Below are 6,680 nucleotides of genomic sequence, written 5' to 3' on the forward strand. Positions count from 1 at the left end.
ATTACGTTTACGTCAATGAGTCCAAAATGCTAAAGTTAAAATTATTATTAGTTAAAATGTTTTGTGTTGTGCTAGTACATAACTGCCTTTTGAACTATCCATTTTGTGCACAAACTTTACTAAAACTTGGTTCCCATCAAAACCATAAACTGTACTCGTTTTTGTCAATCAAATAAGTACTATTTGAAATAAATATTGGGGTGTATTGTTAAAATTAAAGAATTTGATCAAGCCATTTGGTGATCACTTAATCGACAAGTACCATAATGGTTTGAAGAAGTTGCTTATAAATACCAATATGTGTTTTACTACCACTATTTTTTTTTCAAGTCATCTTAAACTATAACTCATGTACTTGGCCATTGAAATACAAAATTTTAATATTCCTCTTGTCAATGGCTTAACATTACAAATACAAAGTTTTGTCCAATTTAGAGGTTATTTTTTGAAATTAGAGATTGAAAGTTAAATCCAATTCATAGATAGGAAGCTATATTAACTGCTTCTTCATACCTTTAATCCATCTAGCATAACCAAAATATTAACCATTAATGTCCAGGTCTATGATCCAAAGTGGAACAAAGTCCATATGTCTGGCAAAAAAAAGGTAGTCTCTTACAAGTATTAGTTTTTAGTAAACCAACCCATCAAGAACATATATAGGCATAGTTCATTCTTCCATCATCAAAACATTGAAGATTACCATAAACAGGAAGACTCAAAATTAAAATTCAACTGTCTAAGATGCAACTGAAAATGTATAAAGCTAGATATGACAGCCTAGACTTCTAACGACCTAAACCTGAAGCTTTCGAGTAATTTCATTACGACTAGCACTCCTGGTTCGAGAAGACACAGTTGGAATCATGTTGGCACGTTTAGCTTTCTTGGTTTAAAAACGGCTATCAGACTGTGACTTAACAGGGCTCAGAAGTGGCTAGGAACTTTCACCATTCTTATTCCCAATTATGTCAATTTCGCCATTGTCATCCAAGCTGATTAATATATTATAATTATCCTCACTTTCATGAACAACCCGCTCCCTTCCTTTGTTGAATTCATCACATACCAAAAGATTTCCAAATTGAAAATGCTCCACACTAGCATCAAACTATGTATATAATTTTTGGGTCAATTTCATAAATAACAATATAATGGAAAAATAAATAGAACCACACATCCTTTAAACTAAAGTTTACATACCTCGTACGCAGTGGCATTTCCATCACTAAGGGTCTCCATGTATTTCAAAACAAACACTCCGTAGTCGTAGCTATTAGCTTGCCGAGGCAAACTTTTTTCTACTGAAATCTCAAACCCAACAAATTTCCATCCGCTCTCTTGAGTGACATTAATATCAAATGCAAATAAAGTGCCCAAGGTCTCCAACTATATCCACATATAACAAAGTATTAGACAGTCAATCATGCAATCAATTTTGAATAAACTAAATCTCATATCATTTCTGTAGTACAACTGAATTTATCATCCATATCCCCATTTGCTACAAAAGAATCCCAGAGCATAGTGGTTCTGCCTAAAAGATCCAATCGAACCACGAACATGTGTCTAGCTCCCGGATCTCCATCTTTCATTATCGGAACCACCATCTAAAATATACAAAGAATAATTATGAAAAACTCATACAAGTTTGTATTGGTAATGAAAAACATAGTCAATATATAAGTTTAACTAAACAAATTACAATATAAATCACCTTTTGGCACTTTCCAAAATTAGAAAAATTGTATTTTCTCCATTTGTTTTCTCGTGCAACACAATTAATTGAATACCCTTTACCAAAATGTTTTTGCTGCAATTAGTTTTAATATAAAAACACTTCATTAAACTAGTTATATAACATTATAATTTCAATCAGGTGTGTAGAGCCCCAGAATATTTACTTAGTTAGCTAGTTAGTAGTAGTTGTAGTATTTTAGATTCCGTGGATTTTTGTTCAAACCGGGACTTAGTTGGAAACTCTTAGAAATAATTATGGATTTTATAAGTTTAACCTATAGTTTAAGAATATTAATTATAACATAAGGTTTGATTAATATTGCTGGTCCTAGGTGTATTATTTATTATAACCTAAGGTTTAGATGAAGCCAATAAGAATATGACACTTGTCATAAGCATGATTATTAGGGAATTAGAGTTTGTTATTTTATGGTTAGGTTGTTATTTAGATAATTAAATAGATTTTCCGTAACTTTAGGGTACTGTAACTTCCAACCTATTTTTTACCTAGTTATATTATGAATTACGAAAAATAGTATTTCTAGAACGTTGTAGATAATTGAATTAACTTTCTAACGGTATAAATATGGTATAAATCGGACTCCTACAACTCTAGTTATATTGATTTTACTGCAGGTGAGTTTAGAGTTACGAGATTTAGGAAGTTAGAAGTTAGGATTCTATTTTTTTGTTTTTAATTTTCAAAAACAAGCTTTGACTCCTTAGACCTACCTCTGAACAATTTGATCAAGTCCTAAGCCTTTGACTGACGAATATTCAAATATTTTCAATTAAACTCATTATTTTTATTCAAAGCCAAAAAGAAGATCTTTATTCCTAGAACTCTATAAATAGGACTTAGAACCCAGCCCTTCCATTCACTCTTCAGTTGTGATCAGACTCCAAGGTGCTAATGAGACCTTAAGAGTGATAAACACTTGGGTTGGGGAAAAACTTTTCCATTCTTAAGCTTTATCAAACACTTGGGAAGTGAGGTTTAGTTATTTCGGTATTAGAGTTAGACCAATCCATAAGGTCAACTAAGGTACTCTTATTCTCTAAGTTCAATCCTTTAAAATTCTTTAGTTTCTTTAGTCCTTTAATTCAAATCCTAAATTTTGATATTGGTTTTCGATTAGGCTCTTGAAACTTAAAGATCTTTCTTGGTAAGTTTCTTCTTGAAGGTTTAGTTTCCACATTTATTCTTTACTCTTTAGAAATACTCACTATTCTATTGTTGGTTTTAGGAGTGTTCCAAGTCTCGCACTTGTTCTCAAATATCTTGGTTTTGGTAAGGAAATAGGATAGATATTGTATGTTTGTATGATATGTTATGTTATCTTATGTTGTATGTTAACATTATGTATAATATGTTTATAGACCTTGGGCACATGACTTGTCTAGCTAGCAAGCCCCAATAATTTATGGGCATATGACTTGCTTGGCTAGCAAGCCCCACAAATCTATTGGGCATATGACTTGCTTAGTTAAACAAGCCCCAAGTAGTATGATGGCCATTGTAGTAGTATATGACATATGACATATGTTTATGATATGTTTATGATATGTTTATAGTATATGTTTATGATATGTTTATAGTATATGTTAATGATATAATTTTATGTATATGTTTTATGATGTTAGTAGATTTTCCTTGCTGGGCATTAGGCTCACTCCTTTATTTTTTAGTTTGATGCAGGAAAATAGATACAAGGGCGGAAGGATTCTTGGAAGCTTGGTGTGTGTGTTGAGATGAATGGAGTGGATGGGCTGCGTGTCGATTCGAGGATGACGTTATTTTTTTTAGTCTTTAAAAAATTCTATTTTATGTATTTCCGCATTTAGCTTTGTAAACAATTTCATTTAAAGTTATGTTTTATTTTAAAACAATGAGCTCATTTATGTATTACAAATATTATTATTAAAGTTTTCAATAAAGTTATGAATTTTTCTCATGTATGTTCTCTTTAAAGTCGTAGTTATGTCTAGTAGGTTTAATGATCTAAGTCTTAGAATAGTTGGGTCATTACAAGGCAAATATAAATAAACATGATCAAATGTTTATACAAATCTAACTCACTGATACATTCATAGGCATAAACCATACGATTGCATTTTCGTCTAGTTGTTTCTTATGCTCAACTCTAGTCAATATCCTGGCATATGCGGAAACAATCTGCATAACAAGTTAACTATTCGAGTTAGATAAATTGGATTTCATATAAAAAATGCCAGTCAGTTAAATTTAATACTTGCCTCTCCCTGAACCCATCTCCCAAGTTCCAATGACCGCATGCACTCGCGATCAATAACCAATCTATCATATTCACAAATTAGAGCGTTGCATAAAAAATTAATTAACATCAATAAAGCTTAAAATCATAGCCGAATAATATACTTAAATAACTTATACATACTAATCTTCAAATTCATGGTTGAAAATATAATTTGTCATCTTGTATGTCTGTAGGGAAGTAGGGTTTGCAAGTATGAATGATCCTACTGCAAGCCCTTCATTAGAACGAAAATGTTCTAGCCCAGCGACGCCCCAAGGATTTGGCTCTTTGGGTTTAGCAATTGACTTCCCTGCCTCAACAACCACATCTAGCAATTCCTGTGACAAATCCATTGCAACATCATTGTGTTTTTCTCCATCAACTGGATTCCTTCCTCCCTGATTGACATTCTCCTCTCCTAAAGTTTTTTTGCCCCAATAGTTTAGTTACCTTTTGAGTGACCATAGCCCTCAACTTATCTGGTAATGAAACAACTAGTTCCATCAACCCCTCCACTTGATGGCCAACTTTTGTAAGCTTCTCCATCAGTATGCTACTTCCCTTATAGTCCCCACTATGGCCAGACCGTCCTTGCTGAGGGCCAATACTAAGTTCAGTGACAACGCGAACCTATTAAAAAAGATAAGAATCGACAAGCTACCAATTCGTCCACCAAGAAAGGTGTGTAATGTACAACTTACATAAAAAATAATAAGTCACATACAGTTTTGCAGTTACTAAAACCTCCACGATGGCATATTTAGCCCTTCACTTTTTTACACTGTTCATCAGTCCAAAAGGTGATGGTTGGAACAAATCGGTCAACATACGTGTTGGGGACTTGTATGTGGTTAAAGTACATGAACTGCCATAGTATAAAACAAAACAACAATTTATTTGTCCCTTTCATATTAAAATAATCCTTTAAACCAAATTTAAAGTAAAGGAAAGAATAAGTACCTGAAGGAAAGCAGTGTATCCATTCAAGTGGAACAAGTTACCAGCTTGGTACTTTCTGATAGATTTCATAAGGCATTGGACACTATGGGTGGCCTAGTTCTGACAAGGAATTCTACAAAGATCGCGCACTGTGTTTATGTAACTTGTGTGCAACTGGTTGCCCGATCCAGGTATGAGGACGCTACCAATGATCACCAAAATGAAACTTGCAAAGAAAAATTCGTCTGCATTCACATACTCTACCCATTGTGCTTCTAGGCTTAACAATGACACACGCTTCTTTCCAGCAAGCATTCTTCTCTTATTTTGACATTCAGGAACTTTTGCTTTCTCATTAATAATGTGGTTTCCGTTTGGAATGTCCATCACACGTTGGAAAACATCACCAGAAATGGGAAACATCTTCCAGTGAATTTTCATACAACTATTCTCAACATCGACTGACTCAACTAGCCATTACGCCAAAGGAGTATACATACTAGGGAAGTCGACTCTCAAATATGCTCCAAATCCAGCTTCAAGCACCATGGCCTTCTGTTCATCAGATAATTTATTCACAATTCGAGACACCCTCTCAAATGAGCATCGAGTCACGATGTCACGTGACCCAATCTCACGAGAGTCCAATTCTGTTTCTGCATGATCGTCATCATCATTAGTCTCATCTTGGTCTTCACCTTCAGAATCATAATCGGAATCAATTGGTGCCACCTCCTTCCTCTTTTTCGATTTACCAGCCGATATGCTCTTTAGGGCAGACCTCCATTGGGTTGCTAGCTCCTTCTAAATCTAAAAAAAAAAAAAAATCAATAGTACACGAATAAGTGATTAAACAGTAAAACAATATACAAAAAAATCTTGCACATCAAGGATGTAATTCTTCAAAGTTGGCTTAAAAATGCATTCTCTAGTCGTCTCTTCTCCCTTAGCAAATTTTCGAGCTTGGATGTCTCCTTCTTAACTGTTGCCAGACTATATGTCCTGAAATCAAGCCGATAACTAAATCACCCACAATCATTAAGGCAATACTAAACTTATAGGGACAAGAAAAAACAATTACTCACCCTAGATCACCATCCTCATCGTTCTTGCCACCAGTATCTTGTTTCCTACCCACACCTCCTTGTTTGCGTTGTAAGGTCCTTTTTTCACATTTCCCAAATATGAATAAGATAACCAACAATTTAACCACCACATCATTCAATTAATCTTATTCTTAAAATTTTCAAGATTAATCTAAATTTATGATTTTCATAAATAACAATGAAAAAATAAAGATTATCATACAGAAAGGACATCTATATCTCAGATTCGGTAACCAAACTAGTTGAAGATGGGTGATATAAATTTCGCATAGCAATCATAATAACCAACACACCTAAAAAGTCTTGACCATACATTGGGTGCTTAAAAGAGAAACCCATTAGCTTAACTATTTAAGACATACGAAATTATATTATTCTAGAACCCTATAAACAATTTGACTGAACATGCATTGATTTCTTAAAAGATAAACCCATTACTCTAGAAAATATTTTAAAAATAAAATAAAATGCAAATCACACAATGTTAATAATCTATGTCAATTTTTATAGGGCTTATATTCCTTTAATGGATTTTTGAAAATTAAAAAAAAAACAAAAAATGTGTTTGAACGTAAAATACCCATAAAAAAATGAGATAACACACCAGAATTAACATATG

The sequence above is a fragment of the Humulus lupulus genome, chromosome 9, assembly GCF_963169125.1.
Source record: "Humulus lupulus chromosome 9, drHumLupu1.1, whole genome shotgun sequence".
Classification (NCBI taxonomy): Eukaryota; Viridiplantae; Streptophyta; class Magnoliopsida; order Rosales; family Cannabaceae; genus Humulus; species Humulus lupulus.